Genomic DNA, 16,932 nt, shown 5'->3' on the forward strand with positions numbered 1-16,932 from the left:
ACAAATGTTAAAGATAACGCCGCCGCCATTTGCTTTTTGTGGCAGCTTATTTTTGAAATCTGTTTAAGTTTAGCGCATTATTAGAGTAGGTAAATATCCGAATCCTCGGTAGTATAGTGGTAAGTATCCCCGCCTGTCACGCGGGAGACCGGGGTTCAATTCCCCGCCGGGGAGGATTTTTTATCTTTCTACTTCTACTAATCTAACTGGACTTTGTAACTGGATGTTGTGGAAAGATGTGTTTCTGCAAAAAACTACCTTTCAAATATTCACCTGAATTTTCCTCATACCCATCGTAAACTTCGTGCTTGGATGTTTTTATGCGTCTATGTTTACAAATGTTAAAGAAAACGCCGCCGCCATTTGCTTTTTGTGGCAGCTTATTTTTGAAATCTGTTTAAGTTTAGCGCATTATTAGAGTAGGTAAATATCCGAATCCTCGGTAGTATAGTGGTAAGTATCCCCGCCTGTCACGCGGGAGACCGGGGTTCAATTCCCCGCCGGGGAGGATTTTTTATCTTTCTACTTCTACTAATCTAACTGGACTTTGTAACTGGATGTTGTGGAAAGATGTGTTTCTGCAAAAAACTAGCTTTTCAAACATTAACTTGAATTTTCCTCATACCCATCGTAAACTTCGTGCTTGGATGTTTTTATGCGTCTATGTTTACAAATGTTAAAGAAATGCCGCCGCCATTTGCTTTTTGTGGCAGCTTATTTTTGAAATCTGTTTAAGTTTAGCGCATTATTAGAGTAGGTAAATATCCGAATCCTTGGTAGTATAGTGGTAAGTATCCCCGCCTGTCACGCGGGAGACCGGGGTTCAATTCCCCGCCGGGGAGGATTTTTTATCTTTCTACTTCTACTAATCTAACTGGACTTTGTAACTGGATGTTGTGGAAAGATGTGTTTCTGCAAAAAACTACCTTTGAAATATTCACCTGAATTTTCCTCATACCCATCGTAAACTTCGTGCTTTGATGTTTTTATGCGTCTATGTTTACAAATGTTAAAGAAAACGCCGCCGCCATTTGCTTTTTGTGGCAGCTTATTTTTGAAATCTGTTTAAGTTTAGCGCATTATTAGAGTAGGTAAATATCCGAATCCTCGGTAGTATAGTGGTAAGTATCCCCGCCTGTCACGCGGGAGACCGGGGTTCAATTCCCCGCCGGGGAGGATTTTTTATCTTTCTACTTCTACTAATCTAACTGGACTTTGTAACTGGATGTTGTGGAAAGATGTGTTTCTGCAAAAAACTAGCTTTTAAAATATTAACTTGAATTTTCCTCATACCCATCGTAAACTTCGTGCTTGGATGTTTTTATGCGTCTATGTTTAATATGTTAAAGAAAACGCCGCCGCCATTTGCTTTTTGTGGCAGCTTATTTTTGAAATCTGTTTAAGTTTAGCGCATTATTAGAGTAGGTAAATATCCGAATCCTCGGTAGTATAGTGGTAAGTATCCCCGCCGGTCACGCGGGAGACCGGGGTTCAATTCCCCGCCGGGGAGGATTTTTTATCTTTCTACTTCTACTAATCTAACTGGACTTTGTAACTGGATGTTGTGGAAAGATGTGTTTCTGCAAAAAACTAGCTTTTCAAACATTAACTTGAATTTTCCTCATACCCATAGTAAACTTCGTGCTTGGAGTTTTTTATGCGTCTATGTTTACAAATGTTAAAGAAAACGCCGCCGCCATTTGCTTTTTGTGGCAGCTTATTTTTGAAATCTGTTTAAGTTTAGCGCATTATTAGAGTAGGTAAATATCCGAATCCTCGGTAGTATAGTGGTAAGTATCCCCGCCTCTCACGCGGGAGACCGGGGTTCAATTCCCCGCCGGGGAGGATTTTTCATCTTTCTACTTCTACTAATCTAACTGGACTTTGTAACTGGATGTTGTGGAAAGATGTGTTTCTGCAAAAAACTAGCTTTTCAAACATTAACTTGAATTTTCCTCATACCCATCGTAAAGTTCGTGCTTGGATGTTTTTATGCGTCTATGTTTACAAATGTTAAAGAAAACGCCGCCGCCATTTGCTTTTTGTGGCAGCTTATTTTTGAAATCTGTTTAAGTTTAGCGCATTATTAGAGTAGGTAAATATCCGAATCCTTGGTAGTATAGTGGTAAGTATCCCCGCCTGTCACGCGGGAGACCGGGGTTCAATTCCCCGCCGGGGAGGAGTTTTTATCTTTCTACTTCTACTAATCTAACTGGACTTTGTAACTGGATGTTGTGGAAAGATGTGTTTCTGCAAAAAACTACCTTTGAAATATTCACCTGAATTTTCCTCATACCCATCGTAAACTTCGTGCTTGGATGTTTTTATGCGTCTATGTTTACAAATGTTAAAGAAAACGCCGCCGCCATTTGCTTTTTGTGGCAGCTTATTTTTGAAATCTGTTTAAGTTTAGCGCATTATTAGAGTAGGTAAATATCCGAATCCTCGGTAGTATAGTGGTAAGTATCCCCGCCTGTCACGCGGGAGACCGGGGTTCAATTCCCCGCCGGGGAGGATTTTTTATCTTTCTACTTCTACTAATCTAACTGGACTTTTTAACTGGATGTTGTGGAAAGATGTGTTTCTGCAAAAAACTAGCTTTTCAAACATTAACTTGAATTTTCCTCATACCCATCGTAAACTTCGTGCTTGGATGTTTTTATGCGTCTATGTTTACAAATGTTAAAGAAAACGCCGCCGCTATTTGCTTTTTGTGGCAGCTTATTTTTGAAATCTGTTTAAGTTTAGCGCATTATTAGAGTAGGTAAATATCCGAATCCTCGGCAGTATAGTGGTAAGTATCCCCGCCTGTCACGCGGGAGACCGGGGTTCAATTCCCCGCCGGGGAGGATTTTTTATCTTTCTACTTCTACTAATCTAATTGGACTTTGTAACTGGATGTTGTGGAAAGATGTGTTTCTGCAAAAAACTAGCTTTTCAAACATTTACTTGAATTTTCCTCATACCCATCGTAAAGTTCGTGCTTGGATGTTTTTATGCGTCTATGTTTACAAATGTTAAAGAAAACGCCGCCGCCATTTGCTTTTTGTGGCAGCTTATTTTTGAAATCTGTTTAAGTTTAGCGCATTATTAGAGTAGGTAAATATCCGAATCCTCGGTAGTATAGTGGTAAGTATCCCCGGCTGTCACGCGGGAGACCGGGGTTCAATTCCCCGCCGGGGAGGATTTTTTATCTTTCTACTTCTACTAATCTAACTGGACTTTGTAACTGGATGTTGTAGAAAGATGTGTTTTTGCAAAAAGCTAGCTTTTCAAACATTAACTTGAATTTTCCTCATACCCATCGTAAACATCGTGCTTGGATGTTTTTATGCGTCTATGTTCACAAATGTTAAAGAAAACGCCGCCGCCATTTGCTTTTTGTGGCAGCTTATTTTTGAAATCTGTTTAAGTTTAGCGCATTATTAGAGTAGGTAAATATCCGAATCATCGGTAGTATAGTGGTAAGTATCCCCGCCTGTCACGCGGGAGACCGGGGTTCAATTCCCCGCCGGGGAGGATTTTTTATCTTTCTACTTCTACTAATCTAACTGGACTTTGTAACTGGATGTTGTGGAAAGATGTGTTTCTGCAAAAAACTAGCTTTTCAAACATTAACTTGAATTTTCCTCATACCCATCGTAAACTTCGTGCTTGGATGTTTTTATGCGTCTATGTTTACAAATGTTAAAGAAAACGCCGCCGCTATTTGCTTTTTGTGGCAGCTTATTTTTGAAATCTGTTTAAGTTTAGCGCATTATTAGAGTAGGTAAATATCCGAATCCTCGGCAGTATAGTGGTAAGTATCCCCGCCTGTCACGCGGGAGACCGGGGTTCAATTCCCCGCCGGGGAGGATTTTTTATCTTTCTACTTCTTCTAATCTAACTGGACTTTGTAACTGGATGTTGTGGAAAGATGTGTTTCTGCAAAAAACTAGCTTTTCAAATATTAACTTGAATTTTCCTCATACCCATCGTAAACTTCTTGCTTGGATGTTTTTATGCGTCTATGTTTACAAATGTTAAAGAAAACGCCGCCGCCATTTGCTTTTTGTGGCAGCTTATTTTTGAAATCTGTTTAAATTTAGCGCATTATTAGAGTAGGTAAATATCCGAATCCTCGGTAGTATAGTGGTAAGTATCCCCGCCTGTCACGCGGGAGACCGGGGTTCAATTCCCCGCCGGGGAGGATTTTTTATCTTTCTACTTCTTCTAATCTAACTGGACTTTGAAACTGGATGTTGTGGAAAGATGTGTTTCTGCAAAAAACTAGCTTTTCAAATATTAACTTGAATTTTCCTCATACCCATCGTAAACTTCTTGCTTGGATGTTTTTATGCGTCTATGTTTACAAATGTTAAAGAAAACGCCGCCGCCATTTGCTTTTTGTGGCAGTTTATTTTTGAAATCTGTTTAAATTTAGCGCATTATTAGAGTAGGTAAATATCCGAATCCTCGGTAGTATAGTGGTAAGTATCCCCGCCTGTCACGCGGGAGACCGGGGTTCAATTCCCCGCCGGGGAGGATTTTTTATCTTTCTACTTCTACTAATCTAACTGGACTTTGTAACTGGATGTTGTGGAAAGATGTGTTTCTGCAAAAAACTACCTTTGAAATATTCACCTGAATTTTCCTCATACCCATCGTAAACTTCGTGCTTGGATGTTTTTATGCGTCTATGTTTACAAATGTTAAAGAAAACGCCGCCGCCATTTGCTTTTTGTGGCAGCTTATTTTTGAAATCTGTTTAAGTTTAGCGCATTATTAGAGTAGGTAAATATCCGAATCCTCGGTAGTATAGTGGTAAGTATCCCCGCCTGTCACGCGGGAGACCGGGGTTCAATTCCCCGCCGGGGAGGATTTTTTATCTTTCTACTTCTACTAATCTAACTGGACTTTTTAACTGGATGTTGTGGAAAGATGTGTTTCTGCAAAAAACTAGCTTTTCAAACATTAACTTGAATTTTCCTCATACCCATCGTAAACTTCGTGCTTGAATGTTTTTATGCGTCTATGTTTACAAATGTTAAAGAAAATGCGCACGCTATTTGCTTTTTGTGGCAGCTTATTTTTGAAATCTGTTTAAGGTTAGCGCATTATTAGAGTAGGTAAATATCCGAATCCTCGGTAGTATAGTGGTAAGTATCCGCGCCTGTCACGCGGGAGACCGGGGTTCAATTCCCCGCCGGGGAGGATTTTTTATCTTTCTACTTCTACTAATCTAATTGGACTTTGTAACTGGATGTTGTGGAAAGATGTGTTTCTGCAAAAAACTAGCTTTTCAAACATTAACTTGAATTTTCCTCATACCCATCGTAAACTTCGTGCTTGGATGTTTTTATGCGTCTATGTTTACAAATGTTAAAGAAAACGCCGCCGCCATTTGCTTTTTGTGGCAGCTTATTTTTTAAATCTGTTTAAGTTTAGCGCATTATTAGAGTAGGTAAATATCCGAATCCTCGGTAGTATAGTGGTAAGTATCCCCGCCTGTCACGCGGGAGACCGGGGTTCAATTCCCCGCCGGGGAGGATTTTTTATCTTTCTACTTCTACTAATCTAACTGGACTTTGTAACTGGATGTTGTAGAAAGATGTGTTTCTGCAAAAAGCTAGCTTTTCAAACATTAACTTGAATTTTCCTCATACCCATCGTAAACATCGTGCTTGGATGTTTTTATGCGTCTATGTTCACAAATGTTAAAGAAAACGCCGCCGCCATTTGCTTTTTGTGGCAGCTTATTTTTGAAATCTGTTTAAGTTTAGCGCATTATTAGAGTAGGTAAATATCCGAATCCTCGGTAGTATAGTGGTAAGTATCCCCGCCTGTCACGCGGGAGACCGGGGTTCAATTCCCCGCCGGGGAGGATTTTTATCTTTCTACTTCTACTAATCTAACTGGACTTTGTAACTGGATGTTGTGGAAAGATGTGTTTCTGCAAAAAACTAGCTTTTCAAACATTAACTTGAATTTTCCTCATACCCATCGTAAAGTTCGTGCTTGGATGTTTTTATGCGTCTCTGTTTACAAATGTTAAAGATAACGCCGCCGCCATTTGCTTTTTGTGGCAGCTTATTTTTGAAATCTGTTTAAGTTTAGCGCATTATTAGAGTAGGTACATATCCGAATCCTCGGTAGTATAGTGGTTAGTATCCCCGCCTGTCACGCGGGAGACCGGGGTTCAATTCCCCGCCGGGGAGGATTTTTTATCTTTCTACTTCTACTAATCTAACTGGACTTTGTAACTGGATGTTGTGGAAAGATGTGTCTCTGCAAAAAACTACCTTTCAAATATTCACCTGAATTTTCCTCATACCCATCGTAAACTTCGTGTTTGGATGTTTTTATGCGTCTATGTTTACAAATGTTAAAGAAAACGCCGCCGCCATTTGCTTTTTGTGGCAGCTTATTTTTGAAATCTGTTTAAGTTTAGCGCATTATTAGAGTAGGTAAATATCCGAATCCTCGGTAGTATAGTGGTAAGTATCCCCACCTGTCACGCGGGAGACCGGGGTTCAATTCCCCGCCTGGCAGGATATTTATCTTTCTACTTCTACTAATCTAATTGGACTTTGTAACTGGATGTTGTGGAAAGATGTGTTTCTGCAAAAAACTAGCTTTTCAAACATTAACTTGAATTTTCCTCATACCCATCGTAAACTTCGTGCTTGGATGTATTTATGCGTCTATGTTTACAAATGTTAAAGATAACGCCGCCGCCATTTGCTTTTTGTGGCAGCTTATTTTTGAAATCTGTTTAAGTTTAGCGCATTATTAGAGTAGGTAAATATCCGAATCCTCGGTAGTATAGTGGTAAGTATCCCCACCTGTCACGCGGGAGACCGGGGTTCAATTCCCCGCCTGGCAGGATATTTATCTTTCTACTTCTACTAATCTAATTGGACTTTGTAACTGGATGTTGTGGAAAGATGTGTTTCTGCAAAAAACTAGCTTTTCAAACATTAACTTGAATTTTCCTCATACCCATCGTAAACTTCGTGCTTGGATGTATTTATGCGTCTATGTTTACAAATGTTAAAGAAAACGCCGCCGCCATTTGCTTTTTGTGGCAGCTTATCTTTGAAATCTGTTTAAGTTTAGCGCATTATTAGAGTAGGTAAATATCCGAATCCTCGGTAGTATAGTGGTAAGTATCCCCGCCTGTCACGCGGGAGACCGGGGTTCAATTCCCCGCCGGGGAGGATTTTTTATCTTTCTACTTCTACTAATCTAACTGGACTTTGTAACTGGATGTTGTGGAAAGATGTGTTTCTGCAAAAAACTAGCTTTTCAAACATTAACTTGAATTTTCCTCATACCCATCGTAAACTTCCTGCTTGGATGTATTTATGCGTCTATGTTTACAAATGTTAAAGAAAACGCCGCCGCCATTTGCTTTTTGTGGCAGCTTATTTTTGAAATCTGTTTAAGTTTAGCGCATTATTAGAGTAGGTAAATATCCGAATCCTCGGTAGTATAGTGGTAAGCATCCCCGCCTGTCACGCGGGAGACCGGGGTTCAATTCCCCGCCGGGGAGGATTTTTTATCTTTCTACTTCTACTAATCTAACTGGACTTTGTAACTGGATGTTGTGGAAAGATGTGTTTCTGCAAAAAACTAGCTTTTCAAATATTAACTTGAATTTTCCTCATACCCATCGTAAAGTTCGTGCTTGGATGTTTTTATGCGTCTATGTTTACAAATGTTAAAGATAACGCCGCCGCCATTTGCTTTTTGTGGCAGCTTATTTTTGAAATCTGTTTAAGTTTAGCGCATTATTAGAGTAGGTAAATATCCGAATCCTCGGTAGTATAGTGGTAAGTATCCCCGCCTGTCACGCGGGAGACCGGGGTTCAATTCCCCGCCGGGGAGGATTTTTTATCTTTCTACTTCTACTAATCTAACTGGACTTTGTAACTGGATGTTGTGGAAAGATGTGTTTCTGCAAAAAACTAGCTTTTCAAATATTAACTTGAATTTTCCTCATACCCATCGTAAAGTTCGTGCTTGGATGTTTTTATGCGTCTATGTTTACAAATGTTAAAGATAACGCCGCCGCCATTTGCTTTTTGTGGCAGCTTATTTTTGAAATCTGTTTAAGTTTAGCGCATTATTAGAGTAGGTAAATATCCGAATCCTCGGTAGTATAGTGGTAAGTATCCCCGCCTGTCACGCGGGAGACCGGGGTTCAATTCCCCGCCGGGGAGGATTTTTTATCTTTCTACTTCTACTAATCTAACTGGACTTTGTAACTGGATGTTGTGGAAAGATGTGTTTCTGCAAAAAACTACCTTTCAAATATTCACCTGAATTTTCCTCATACCCATCGTAAACTTCGTGCTTGGATGTTTTTATGCGTCTATGTTTACAAATGTTAAAGAAAACGCCGCCGCCATTTGCTTTTTGTGGCAGCTTATTTTTGAAATCTGTTTAAGTTTAGCGCATTATTAGAGTAGGTAAATATCCGAATCCTCGGTAGTATAGTGGTAAGTATCCCCGCCTGTCACGCGGGAGACCGGGGTTCAATTCCCCGCCGGGGAGGATTTTTTATCTTTCTACTTCTACTAATCTAACTGGACTTTGTAACTGGATGTTGTGGAAAGATGTGTTTCTGCAAAAAACTAGCTTTTCAAACATTAACTTGAATTTTCCTCATACCCATCGTAAACTTCGTGCTTGGATGTTTTTATGCGTCTATGTTTACAAATGTTAAAGAAATGCCGCCGCCATTTGCTTTTTGTGGCAGCTTATTTTTGAAATCTGTTTAAGTTTAGCGCATTATTAGAGCAGGTAAATATCCGAATCCTTGGTAGTATAGTGGTAAGTATCCCCGCCTGTAACGCGGGAGACCGGGGTTCAATTCCCCGCCGGGGAGGATTTTTTATCTTTCTACTTCTACTAATCTAACTGGACTTTGTAACTGGATGTTGTGGAAAGATGTGTTTCTGCAAAAAACTACCTTTCAAATATTCACCTGAATTTTCCTCATACCCATCGTAAACTTCGTGCTTTGATGTTTTTATGCGTCTATGTTTACAAATGTTAAAGAAAACGCCGCCGCCATTTGCTTTTTGTGGCAGCTTATTTTTGAAATCTGTTTAAGTTTAGCGCATTATTAGAGTAGGTAAATATCCGAATCCTCGGTAGTATAGTGGTAAGTATCCCCGCCTGTCACGCGGGAGACCGGGGTTCAATTCCCCGCCGGGGAGGATTTTTTATCTTTCTACTTCTACTAATCTAACTGGACTTTGTAACTGGATGTTGTGGAAAGATGTGTTTCTGCAAAAAACTAGCTTTTCAAATATTAACTTGAATTTTCCTCATACCCATCGTAAACTTCGTGCTTGGATGTTTTTATGCGTCTATGTTTAATATGTTAAAGAAAACGCCGCCGCCATTTGCTTTTTGTGGCAGCTTATTTTTGAAATCTGTTTAAGTTTAGCGCATTATTAGAGTAGGTAAATATCCGAATCCTCGGTAGTATAGTGGTAAGTATCCCCGCCTGTCACGCGGGAGACCGGGGTTCAATTCCCCGCCGGGGAGGATTTTTTATCTTTCTACTTCTACTAATCTAACTGGACTTTTTAACTGGATGTTGTGGAAAGATGTGTTTCTGCAAAAAACTAGCTTTTCAAACATTAACTTGAATTTTCCTCATACCCATCGTAAACTTCGTGCTTGGATGTTTTTATGCGTCTATGTTTACAAATGTTAAAGAAAACGCGCACGCTATTTGCTTTTTGTGGCAGCTTATTTTTGAAATCTGTTTAAGTTTAGCGCATTATTAGAGTAGGTAAATATCCGAATCCTCGGTAGTATAGTGGTAAGTATCCGCGCCTGTCACGCGGGAGACCGGGGTTCAATTCCCCGCCGGGGAGGATTTTTTATCTTTCTACTTCTACTAATCTAATTGGACTTTGTAACTGCATGTTGTGGAAAGATGTGTTTCTGCAAAAAACTAGCTTTTCAAACATTAACTTGAATTTTCCTCATACCCATCGTAAACTTCGTGCTTGGATGTTTTTATGCGTCTATGTTTACAAATGTTAAAGAAAACGCCGCCGCCATTTGCTTTTTGTGGCAGCTTATTTTTTAAATCTGTTTAAGTTTAGCGCATTATTAGAGTAGGTAAATATCCGAATCCTCGGTAGTATAGTGGTAAGTATCCCCGCCTGTCACGCGGGAGACCGGGGTTCAATTCCCCGCCGGGGAGGATTTTTTATCTTTCTACTTCTACTAATCTAACTGGACTTTTTAACTGGATGTTGTGGAAAGATGTGTTTCTGCAAAAAACTAGCTTTTCAAACATTAACTTGAATTTTCCTCATACCCATCGTAAACTTCGTGCTTGGATGTTTTTATGCGTCTATGTTTACAAATGTTAAAGAAAACGCCGCCGCTATTTGCTTTTTGTGGCAGCTTATTTTTGAAATCTGTTTAAGTTTAGCGCATTATTAGAGTAGGTAAATATCCGAATCCTCGGTAGTATAGTGGTAAGTATCCCCGCCTGTCACGCGGGAGACCGGGGTTCAATTCCCCGCCGGGGAGGATTTTTTATCTTTCTACTTCTACTAATCTAATTGGACTTTGTAACTGGATGTTGTGGAAAGATGTGTTTCTGCAAAAAACTAGCTTTTCAAACATTAACTTGAATTTTCCTCATACCCATCGTAAACTTCGTGCTTGGATGTTTTTATGCGTCTATGTTTACAAATGTTAAAGAAAACGCCGCCGCCATTTGCTTTTTGTGGCAGCTTATTTTTGAAATCTGTTTAAGTTTAGCGCATTATTAGAGTAGGTAAATATCCGAATCCTCGGTAGTATAGTGGTAAGCATCCCCGCCTGTCACGCGGGAGACCGGGGTTCAATTCCCCGCCGGGGAGGATTTTTTATCTTTCTACTTCTACTAATCTAACTGGACTTTGTAACTGGATGTTGTGGAAAGATGTGTTTCTGCAAAAAACTAGCTTTTCAAATATTAACTTGAATTTTCCTCATACCCATCGTAAACTTCGTGCTTGGATGTTTTTATGCGTCTATGTTTACAAATGTTAAAGATAACGCCGCCGCCATTTGCTTTTTGTGGCAGCTTATTTTTGAAATCTGTTTAAGTTTAGCGCATTATTAGAGTAGGTAAATATCCGAATCCTCGGTAGTATAGTGGTAAGTATCCCCGCCTGTCACGCGGGAGACCGGGGTTCAATTCCCCGCCGGGGAGGATTTTTTATCTTTCTACTTCTACTAATCTAACTGGACTTTGTAACTGGATGTTGTGGAAAGATGTGTTTCTGCAAAAAACTAGCTTTTCAAATATTAACTTGAATTTTCCTCATACCCATCGTAAAGTTCGTGCTTGGATGTTTTTATGCGTCTATGTTTACAAATGTTAAAGATAACGCCGCCGCCATTTGCTTTTTGTGGCAGCTTATTTTTGAAATCTGTTTAAGTTTAGCGCATTATTAGAGTAGGTAAATATCCGAATCCTCGGTAGTATAGTGGTAAGTATCCCCGCCTGTCACGCGGGAGACCGGGGTTCAATTCCCCGCCGGGGAGGATTTTTTATCTTTCTACTTCTACTAATCTAACTGGACTTTGTAACTGGATGTTGTGGAAAGATGTGTTTCTGCAAAAAACTACCTTTCAAATATTCACCTGAATTTTCCTCATACCCATCGTAAACTTCGTGCTTGGATGTTTTTATGCGTCTATGTTTACAAATGTTAAAGAAAACGCCGCCGCCATTTGCTTTTTGTGGCAGCTTATTTTTGAAATCTGTTTAAGTTTAGCGCATTATTAGAGTAGGTAAATATCCGAATCCTCGGTAGTATAGTGGTAAGTATCCCCGCCTGTCACGCGGGAGACCGGGGTTCAATTCCCCGCCGGGGAGGATTTTTTATCTTTCTACTTCTACTAATCTAACTGGACTTTGTAACTGGATGTTGTGGAAAGATGTGTTTCTGCAAAAAACTAGCTTTTCAAACATTAACTTGAATTTTCCTCATACCCATCGTAAACTTCGTGCTTGGATGTTTTTATGCGTCTATGTTTACAAATGTTAAAGAAATGCCGCCGCCATTTGCTTTTTGTGGCAGCTTATTTTTGAAATCTGTTTAAGTTTAGCGCATTATTAGAGCAGGTAAATATCCGAATCCTTGGTAGTATAGTGGTAAGTATCCCCGCCTGTAACGCGGGAGACCGGGGTTCAATTCCCCGCCGGGGAGGATTTTTTATCTTTCTACTTCTACTAATCTAACTGGACTTTGTAACTGGATGTTGTGGAAAGATGTGTTTCTGCAAAAAACTACCTTTCAAATATTCACCTGAATTTTCCTCATACCCATCGTAAACTTCGTGCTTTGATGTTTTTATGCGTCTATGTTTACAAATGTTAAAGAAAACGCCGCCGCCATTTGCTTTTTGTGGCAGCTTATTTTTGAAATCTGTTTAAGTTTAGCGCATTATTAGAGTAGGTAAATATCCGAATCCTCGGTAGTATAGTGGTAAGTATCCCCGCCTGTCACGCGGGAGACCGGGGTTCAATTCCCCGCCGGGGAGGATTTTTTATCTTTCTACTTCTACTAATCTAACTGGACTTTGTAACTGGATGTTGTGGAAAGATGTGTTTCTGCAAAAAACTACCTTTCAAATATTAACTTGAATTTTCCTCATACCCATCGTAAACTTCGTGCTTGGATGTTTTTATGCGTCTATGTTTAATATGTTAAAGAAAACGCCGCCGCCATTTGCTTTTTGTGGCAGCTTATTTTTGAAATCTGTTTAAGTTTAGCGCATTATTAGAGTAGGTAAATATCCGAATCCTCGGTAGTATAGTGGTAAGTATCCCCGCCTGTCACGCGGGAGACCGGGGTTCAATTCCCCGCCGGGGAGGATTTTTTATCTTTCTACTTCTACTAATCTAACTGGACTTTTTAACTGGATGTTGTGGAAAGATGTGTTTCTGCAAAAAACTAGCTTTTCAAACATTAACTTGAATTTTCCTCATACCCATCGTAAACTTCGTGCTTGGATGTTTTTATGCGTCTATGTTTACAAATGTTAAAGAAAACGCGCACGCTATTTGCTTTTTGTGGCAGCTTATTTTTGAAATCTGTTTAAGTTTAGCGCATTATTAGAGTAGGTAAATATCCGAATCCTCGGTAGTATAGTGGTAAGTATCCGCGCCTGTCACGCGGGAGACCGGGGTTCAATTCCCCGCCGGGGAGGATTTTTTATCTTTCTACTTCTACTAATCTAATTGGACTTTGTAACTGCATGTTGTGGAAAGATGTGTTTCTGCAAAAAACTAGCTTTTCAAACATTAACTTGAATTTTCCTCATACCCATCGTAAACTTCGTGCTTGGATGTTTTTATGCGTCTATGTTTACAAATGTTAAAGAAAACGCCGCCGCCATTTGCTTTTTGTGGCAGCTTATTTTTTAAATCTGTTTAAGTTTAGCGCATTATTAGAGTAGGTAAATATCCGAATCCTCGGTAGTATAGTGGTAAGTATCCCCGCCTGTCACGCGGGAGACCGGGGTTCAATTCCCCGCCGGGGAGGATTTTTTATCTTTCTACTTCTACTAATCTAACTGGACTTTTTAACTGGATGTTGTGGAAAGATGTGTTTCTGCAAAAAACTAGCTTTTCAAACATTAACTTGAATTTTCCTCATACCCATCGTAAACTTCGTGCTTGGATGTTTTTATGCGTCTATGTTTACAAATGTTAAAGAAAACGCCGCCGCTATTTGCTTTTTGTGGCAGCTTATTTTTGAAATCTGTTTAAGTTTAGCGCATTATTAGAGTAGGTAAATATCCGAATCCTCGGTAGTATAGTGGTAAGTATCCCCGCCTGTCACGCGGGAGACCGGGGTTCAATTCCCCGCCGTGGAGGATTTTTTATCTTTCTACTTCTACTAATCTAATTGGACTTTGTAACTGGATGTTGTGGAAAGATGTGTTTCTGCAAAAAACTAGCTTTTCAAACATTAACTTGAATTTTCCTCATACCCATCGTAAACTTCGTGCTTGGATGTTTTTATGCGTCTATGTTTACAAATGTTAAAGAAAACGCCGCCGCCATTTGCTTTTTGTGGCAGCTTATTTTTGAAATCTGTTTAAGTTTAGCGCATTATTAGAGTAGGTAAATATCCGAATCCTCGGTAGTATAGTGGTAAGTATCCCCGCCTGTCACGCGGGAGACCGGGGTTCAATTCCCCGCCGGGGAGGATTTTTTATCTTTCTACTTCTACTAATCTAACTGGACTTTGTAACTGGATGTTGTAGAAAGATGTGTTTCTGCAAAAAGCTAGCTTTTCAAACATTAACTTGAATTTTCCTCATACCCATCGTAAACATCGTGCTTGGATGTTTTTATGCGTCTATGTTCACAAATGTTAAAGAAAACGCCGCCGCCATTTGCTTTTTGTGGCAGCTTATTTTTGAAATCTGTTTAAGTTTAGCGCATTATTAGAGTAGGTAAATATCCGAATCCTCGGTAGTATAGTGGTAAGTATCCCCGCCTGTCACGCGGGAGACCGGGGTTCAATTCCCCGCCGGGGAGGATTTTTTATCTTTCTACTTCTACTAATCTAACTGGACTTTGTAACTGGATGTTGTTGAAAGATGTGTTTCTGCAAAAAACTAGCTTTTCAAACATTAACTTGAATTTTCCTCATACCCATCGTAAACATCGTGCTTGGATGTTTTTATGCGTCTATGTTCACAAATGTTAAATAAAACGCCGCCGCCATTTGCTTTTTGTGGCAGCTTATTTTTGAAATCTGTTTAAGTTTAGCGCATTATTAGAGTAGGTAAATATCCGAATCCTCGGTAGTATAGTGGTAAGTATCCCCGCCTGTCACGCGGGAGACCGGGGTTCAATTCCCCGCCGGGGAGGATTTTTTATCTTTCTACTTCTTCTAATCTAACTGGACTTTGTAACTGGATGTTGTGGAAAGATGTGTTTCTGCAAAAAACTAGCTTTTCAAATATTAACTTGAATTTTCCTCATACCCATCGTAAACTTCTTGCTTGGATGTTTTTATGCGTCTATGTTTACAAATGTTAAAGAAAACGCCGCCGCCATTTGCTTTTTGTGGCAGCTTATTTTTGAAATCTGTTTAAATTTAGCGCATTATTAGAGTAGGTAAATAACCGAATCCTCGGTAGTATAGTGGTAAGTATCCCCGCCTGTCACGCGGGAGACCGGGGTTCAATTCCCCGCCGGGGAGGATTTTTTATCTTTCTACTTCTTCTAATCTAACTGGACTTTGAAACTGGATGTTGTGGAAAGATGTGTTTCTGCAAAAAACTAGCTTTTCAAATATTAACTTGAATTTTCCTCATACCCATCGTAAACTTCTTGCTTGGATGTTTTTATGCGTCTATGTTTACAAATGTTAAAGAAAACGCCGCCGCCATTTGCTTTTTGTGGCAGCTTATTTTTGAAATCTGTTTAAGTTTAGCGCCTTATTAGAGTAGGTAAATATCCGAATCCTCGGTAGTATAGTGGTAAGTATCCCCGCCTGTTACGCGGGAGACCGGGGTTCAATTCCCCGCCGGGGAGGATTTTTTATCTTTCTACTTCTACTAATCTAACTGGACTTTTTAACTGGATGTTGTGGAAAGATGTGTTTCTGCAAAAAACTAGCTTTTCAAACATTAACTTGAATTTTCCTCATACCCATCGTAAACTTCGTTCTTGGATGTTTTCATGCGTCTATGTTTACAAATGTTAAAGAAAACGCGCACGCTATTTGCTTTTTGTGGCAGCTTATTTTTGAAATCTGTTTAAGTTTAGCGCATTATTAGAGTAGGTAAATATCCGAATCCTCGGTAGTATAGTGGTAAGTATCCGCGCCTGTCACGCGGGAGACCGGGGTTCAATTCCCCGCCGGGGAGGATTTTTTATCTTTCTACTTCTACTAATCTAATTGGACTTTGTAACTGGATGTTGTGGAAAGATGTGTTTCTGCAAAAAACTAGCTTTTCAAACATTAACTTCAATTTTCCTCATACCCATCGTAAAGTTCGTGCTTGGATGTTTTTATGCGTCTATGTTTACAAATGTTAAAGAAAACGCCGCCGCCATTTGCTTTTTGTGGCAGCTTATTTTTGAAATCTGTTTAAGTTTAGCGCATTATTAGAGTAGGTAAATATCCGAATCCTCGGTAGTATAGTGGTAAGTATCCCCGCCTGTCACGCGGGAGACCGGGGTTCAATTCCCCGCCGGGGAGGATTTTTTATCTTTCTACTTCTACTAATCTAACTGGACTTTGTAACTGGATGTTGTAGAAAGATGTGTTTCTGCAAAAAGCTAGCTTTTCAAACATTAACTTGAAATTTCCTCATACCCATCGTAAACATCGTGCTTGGATGTTTTTATGCGGCTATGTTCACAAATGTTAAAGAAAACGCCGCCGCCATTTGCTTTTTGTGGCAGCTTATTTTTGAAATCTGTTTAAGTTTAGCGCATTATTAGAGTAGGTAAATATCCGAATCCTCGGTAGTATAGTGGTAAGTATCCCCGCCTGTCACGCGGGAGACCGGGGTTCAATTCCCCGCCGGGGAGGATTTTTATCTTTCTACTTCTACTAATCTAACTGGACTTTGTAACTGGATGTTGTGGAAAGATGTGTTTCTGCAAAAAACTAGCTTTTCAAACATTAACTTGAATTTTCCTCATACCCATCGTAAAGTTCGTGCTTGGATGTTTTTATGCGTCTATGTTTACAAATGTTAAAGATAACGCCGCCGCCATTTGCTTTTTGTGGCAGCTTATTTTTGAAATCTGTTTAAGTTTAGCGCATTATTAGAGTAGGTAAATATCCGAATCCTCGGTAGTATAGTGGTAAGTATCCCCGCCTGTCACGCGGGAGACCGGGGTTCAATTCCCCGCCGGGGAGGATTTTTTATCTTTCTACTTCTACTAAT

The 16,932-nt window shown here is 39.8% G+C and overlaps 49 non-coding genes across 49 annotated transcripts; all 49 read left to right on the plus strand.

Moving 5' to 3' along the window:
* The first annotated feature begins 102 nt into the window (after positions 1-102).
* Positions 103-174, plus strand: Trnad-guc (transfer RNA aspartic acid (anticodon GUC)). The gene has a single exon. It is a non-coding gene; the product is annotated as a tRNA-Asp (tRNA).
* A 262-nt stretch (positions 175-436) lies between these two features.
* Positions 437-508, plus strand: Trnad-guc (transfer RNA aspartic acid (anticodon GUC)). Its single transcript has one exon. It is a non-coding gene; the product is annotated as a tRNA-Asp (tRNA).
* Positions 509-770: 262 nt separating this feature from the next.
* On the plus strand, positions 771-842 carry Trnad-guc (transfer RNA aspartic acid (anticodon GUC)). The gene has a single exon. It is a non-coding gene; the product is annotated as a tRNA-Asp (tRNA).
* A 262-nt stretch (positions 843-1,104) lies between these two features.
* On the plus strand, positions 1,105-1,176 carry Trnad-guc (transfer RNA aspartic acid (anticodon GUC)). Its single transcript has one exon. It is a non-coding gene; the product is annotated as a tRNA-Asp (tRNA).
* Positions 1,177-1,438: 262 nt separating this feature from the next.
* Trnad-guc (transfer RNA aspartic acid (anticodon GUC)) lies at positions 1,439-1,510 on the plus strand. Its single transcript has one exon. It is a non-coding gene; the product is annotated as a tRNA-Asp (tRNA).
* A 263-nt stretch (positions 1,511-1,773) lies between these two features.
* On the plus strand, positions 1,774-1,845 carry Trnae-cuc (transfer RNA glutamic acid (anticodon CUC)). Its single transcript has one exon. It is a non-coding gene; the product is annotated as a tRNA-Glu (tRNA).
* Positions 1,846-2,108: 263 nt separating this feature from the next.
* Positions 2,109-2,180, plus strand: Trnad-guc (transfer RNA aspartic acid (anticodon GUC)). Its single transcript has one exon. It is a non-coding gene; the product is annotated as a tRNA-Asp (tRNA).
* A 262-nt stretch (positions 2,181-2,442) lies between these two features.
* Trnad-guc (transfer RNA aspartic acid (anticodon GUC)) lies at positions 2,443-2,514 on the plus strand. The gene has a single exon. It is a non-coding gene; the product is annotated as a tRNA-Asp (tRNA).
* A 263-nt stretch (positions 2,515-2,777) lies between these two features.
* Positions 2,778-2,849, plus strand: Trnad-guc (transfer RNA aspartic acid (anticodon GUC)). Its single transcript has one exon. It is a non-coding gene; the product is annotated as a tRNA-Asp (tRNA).
* A 263-nt stretch (positions 2,850-3,112) lies between these two features.
* Positions 3,113-3,184, plus strand: Trnad-guc (transfer RNA aspartic acid (anticodon GUC)). The gene has a single exon. It is a non-coding gene; the product is annotated as a tRNA-Asp (tRNA).
* Positions 3,185-3,447: 263 nt separating this feature from the next.
* Positions 3,448-3,519, plus strand: Trnad-guc (transfer RNA aspartic acid (anticodon GUC)). Its single transcript has one exon. It is a non-coding gene; the product is annotated as a tRNA-Asp (tRNA).
* Positions 3,520-3,782: 263 nt separating this feature from the next.
* Positions 3,783-3,854, plus strand: Trnad-guc (transfer RNA aspartic acid (anticodon GUC)). Its single transcript has one exon. It is a non-coding gene; the product is annotated as a tRNA-Asp (tRNA).
* A 263-nt stretch (positions 3,855-4,117) lies between these two features.
* On the plus strand, positions 4,118-4,189 carry Trnad-guc (transfer RNA aspartic acid (anticodon GUC)). The gene has a single exon. It is a non-coding gene; the product is annotated as a tRNA-Asp (tRNA).
* A 263-nt stretch (positions 4,190-4,452) lies between these two features.
* Trnad-guc (transfer RNA aspartic acid (anticodon GUC)) lies at positions 4,453-4,524 on the plus strand. The gene has a single exon. It is a non-coding gene; the product is annotated as a tRNA-Asp (tRNA).
* Positions 4,525-4,786: 262 nt separating this feature from the next.
* On the plus strand, positions 4,787-4,858 carry Trnad-guc (transfer RNA aspartic acid (anticodon GUC)). The gene has a single exon. It is a non-coding gene; the product is annotated as a tRNA-Asp (tRNA).
* Positions 4,859-5,121: 263 nt separating this feature from the next.
* On the plus strand, positions 5,122-5,193 carry Trnad-guc (transfer RNA aspartic acid (anticodon GUC)). Its single transcript has one exon. It is a non-coding gene; the product is annotated as a tRNA-Asp (tRNA).
* A 263-nt stretch (positions 5,194-5,456) lies between these two features.
* Trnad-guc (transfer RNA aspartic acid (anticodon GUC)) lies at positions 5,457-5,528 on the plus strand. The gene has a single exon. It is a non-coding gene; the product is annotated as a tRNA-Asp (tRNA).
* Positions 5,529-5,791: 263 nt separating this feature from the next.
* On the plus strand, positions 5,792-5,863 carry Trnad-guc (transfer RNA aspartic acid (anticodon GUC)). Its single transcript has one exon. It is a non-coding gene; the product is annotated as a tRNA-Asp (tRNA).
* Positions 5,864-6,125: 262 nt separating this feature from the next.
* Positions 6,126-6,197, plus strand: Trnad-guc (transfer RNA aspartic acid (anticodon GUC)). Its single transcript has one exon. It is a non-coding gene; the product is annotated as a tRNA-Asp (tRNA).
* A 930-nt stretch (positions 6,198-7,127) lies between these two features.
* Positions 7,128-7,199, plus strand: Trnad-guc (transfer RNA aspartic acid (anticodon GUC)). Its single transcript has one exon. It is a non-coding gene; the product is annotated as a tRNA-Asp (tRNA).
* A 263-nt stretch (positions 7,200-7,462) lies between these two features.
* Positions 7,463-7,534, plus strand: Trnad-guc (transfer RNA aspartic acid (anticodon GUC)). The gene has a single exon. It is a non-coding gene; the product is annotated as a tRNA-Asp (tRNA).
* A 263-nt stretch (positions 7,535-7,797) lies between these two features.
* Trnad-guc (transfer RNA aspartic acid (anticodon GUC)) lies at positions 7,798-7,869 on the plus strand. Its single transcript has one exon. It is a non-coding gene; the product is annotated as a tRNA-Asp (tRNA).
* A 263-nt stretch (positions 7,870-8,132) lies between these two features.
* Positions 8,133-8,204, plus strand: Trnad-guc (transfer RNA aspartic acid (anticodon GUC)). The gene has a single exon. It is a non-coding gene; the product is annotated as a tRNA-Asp (tRNA).
* A 262-nt stretch (positions 8,205-8,466) lies between these two features.
* Positions 8,467-8,538, plus strand: Trnad-guc (transfer RNA aspartic acid (anticodon GUC)). Its single transcript has one exon. It is a non-coding gene; the product is annotated as a tRNA-Asp (tRNA).
* A 262-nt stretch (positions 8,539-8,800) lies between these two features.
* On the plus strand, positions 8,801-8,872 carry Trnay-gua (transfer RNA tyrosine (anticodon GUA)). The gene has a single exon. It is a non-coding gene; the product is annotated as a tRNA-Tyr (tRNA).
* A 262-nt stretch (positions 8,873-9,134) lies between these two features.
* On the plus strand, positions 9,135-9,206 carry Trnad-guc (transfer RNA aspartic acid (anticodon GUC)). The gene has a single exon. It is a non-coding gene; the product is annotated as a tRNA-Asp (tRNA).
* A 262-nt stretch (positions 9,207-9,468) lies between these two features.
* Positions 9,469-9,540, plus strand: Trnad-guc (transfer RNA aspartic acid (anticodon GUC)). Its single transcript has one exon. It is a non-coding gene; the product is annotated as a tRNA-Asp (tRNA).
* A 263-nt stretch (positions 9,541-9,803) lies between these two features.
* On the plus strand, positions 9,804-9,875 carry Trnad-guc (transfer RNA aspartic acid (anticodon GUC)). Its single transcript has one exon. It is a non-coding gene; the product is annotated as a tRNA-Asp (tRNA).
* A 263-nt stretch (positions 9,876-10,138) lies between these two features.
* Trnad-guc (transfer RNA aspartic acid (anticodon GUC)) lies at positions 10,139-10,210 on the plus strand. The gene has a single exon. It is a non-coding gene; the product is annotated as a tRNA-Asp (tRNA).
* A 263-nt stretch (positions 10,211-10,473) lies between these two features.
* On the plus strand, positions 10,474-10,545 carry Trnad-guc (transfer RNA aspartic acid (anticodon GUC)). Its single transcript has one exon. It is a non-coding gene; the product is annotated as a tRNA-Asp (tRNA).
* A 263-nt stretch (positions 10,546-10,808) lies between these two features.
* On the plus strand, positions 10,809-10,880 carry Trnad-guc (transfer RNA aspartic acid (anticodon GUC)). The gene has a single exon. It is a non-coding gene; the product is annotated as a tRNA-Asp (tRNA).
* A 263-nt stretch (positions 10,881-11,143) lies between these two features.
* Positions 11,144-11,215, plus strand: Trnad-guc (transfer RNA aspartic acid (anticodon GUC)). Its single transcript has one exon. It is a non-coding gene; the product is annotated as a tRNA-Asp (tRNA).
* Positions 11,216-11,478: 263 nt separating this feature from the next.
* On the plus strand, positions 11,479-11,550 carry Trnad-guc (transfer RNA aspartic acid (anticodon GUC)). Its single transcript has one exon. It is a non-coding gene; the product is annotated as a tRNA-Asp (tRNA).
* Positions 11,551-11,812: 262 nt separating this feature from the next.
* Trnad-guc (transfer RNA aspartic acid (anticodon GUC)) lies at positions 11,813-11,884 on the plus strand. The gene has a single exon. It is a non-coding gene; the product is annotated as a tRNA-Asp (tRNA).
* A 262-nt stretch (positions 11,885-12,146) lies between these two features.
* Positions 12,147-12,218, plus strand: Trnay-gua (transfer RNA tyrosine (anticodon GUA)). The gene has a single exon. It is a non-coding gene; the product is annotated as a tRNA-Tyr (tRNA).
* Positions 12,219-12,480: 262 nt separating this feature from the next.
* Positions 12,481-12,552, plus strand: Trnad-guc (transfer RNA aspartic acid (anticodon GUC)). Its single transcript has one exon. It is a non-coding gene; the product is annotated as a tRNA-Asp (tRNA).
* Positions 12,553-12,813: 261 nt separating this feature from the next.
* On the plus strand, positions 12,814-12,885 carry Trnad-guc (transfer RNA aspartic acid (anticodon GUC)). Its single transcript has one exon. It is a non-coding gene; the product is annotated as a tRNA-Asp (tRNA).
* A 263-nt stretch (positions 12,886-13,148) lies between these two features.
* On the plus strand, positions 13,149-13,220 carry Trnad-guc (transfer RNA aspartic acid (anticodon GUC)). The gene has a single exon. It is a non-coding gene; the product is annotated as a tRNA-Asp (tRNA).
* Positions 13,221-13,483: 263 nt separating this feature from the next.
* Trnad-guc (transfer RNA aspartic acid (anticodon GUC)) lies at positions 13,484-13,555 on the plus strand. Its single transcript has one exon. It is a non-coding gene; the product is annotated as a tRNA-Asp (tRNA).
* Positions 13,556-13,818: 263 nt separating this feature from the next.
* Trnad-guc (transfer RNA aspartic acid (anticodon GUC)) lies at positions 13,819-13,890 on the plus strand. Its single transcript has one exon. It is a non-coding gene; the product is annotated as a tRNA-Asp (tRNA).
* Positions 13,891-14,153: 263 nt separating this feature from the next.
* Trnad-guc (transfer RNA aspartic acid (anticodon GUC)) lies at positions 14,154-14,225 on the plus strand. The gene has a single exon. It is a non-coding gene; the product is annotated as a tRNA-Asp (tRNA).
* Positions 14,226-14,488: 263 nt separating this feature from the next.
* Positions 14,489-14,560, plus strand: Trnad-guc (transfer RNA aspartic acid (anticodon GUC)). The gene has a single exon. It is a non-coding gene; the product is annotated as a tRNA-Asp (tRNA).
* Positions 14,561-14,823: 263 nt separating this feature from the next.
* Trnad-guc (transfer RNA aspartic acid (anticodon GUC)) lies at positions 14,824-14,895 on the plus strand. The gene has a single exon. It is a non-coding gene; the product is annotated as a tRNA-Asp (tRNA).
* Positions 14,896-15,158: 263 nt separating this feature from the next.
* On the plus strand, positions 15,159-15,230 carry Trnad-guc (transfer RNA aspartic acid (anticodon GUC)). The gene has a single exon. It is a non-coding gene; the product is annotated as a tRNA-Asp (tRNA).
* Positions 15,231-15,493: 263 nt separating this feature from the next.
* On the plus strand, positions 15,494-15,565 carry Trnan-guu (transfer RNA asparagine (anticodon GUU)). The gene has a single exon. It is a non-coding gene; the product is annotated as a tRNA-Asn (tRNA).
* A 263-nt stretch (positions 15,566-15,828) lies between these two features.
* Trnad-guc (transfer RNA aspartic acid (anticodon GUC)) lies at positions 15,829-15,900 on the plus strand. The gene has a single exon. It is a non-coding gene; the product is annotated as a tRNA-Asp (tRNA).
* Positions 15,901-16,163: 263 nt separating this feature from the next.
* Positions 16,164-16,235, plus strand: Trnad-guc (transfer RNA aspartic acid (anticodon GUC)). The gene has a single exon. It is a non-coding gene; the product is annotated as a tRNA-Asp (tRNA).
* A 263-nt stretch (positions 16,236-16,498) lies between these two features.
* On the plus strand, positions 16,499-16,570 carry Trnad-guc (transfer RNA aspartic acid (anticodon GUC)). The gene has a single exon. It is a non-coding gene; the product is annotated as a tRNA-Asp (tRNA).
* Positions 16,571-16,832: 262 nt separating this feature from the next.
* Trnad-guc (transfer RNA aspartic acid (anticodon GUC)) lies at positions 16,833-16,904 on the plus strand. Its single transcript has one exon. It is a non-coding gene; the product is annotated as a tRNA-Asp (tRNA).
* Positions 16,905-16,932: the final 28 nt, after the last annotated feature.

Source organism: Euprymna scolopes, chromosome 19, assembly GCF_053919585.1.
Source record: "Euprymna scolopes isolate OS-2025 chromosome 19, ASM5391958v1, whole genome shotgun sequence".
Classification (NCBI taxonomy): domain Eukaryota; kingdom Metazoa; phylum Mollusca; class Cephalopoda; order Sepiida; family Sepiolidae; genus Euprymna; species Euprymna scolopes.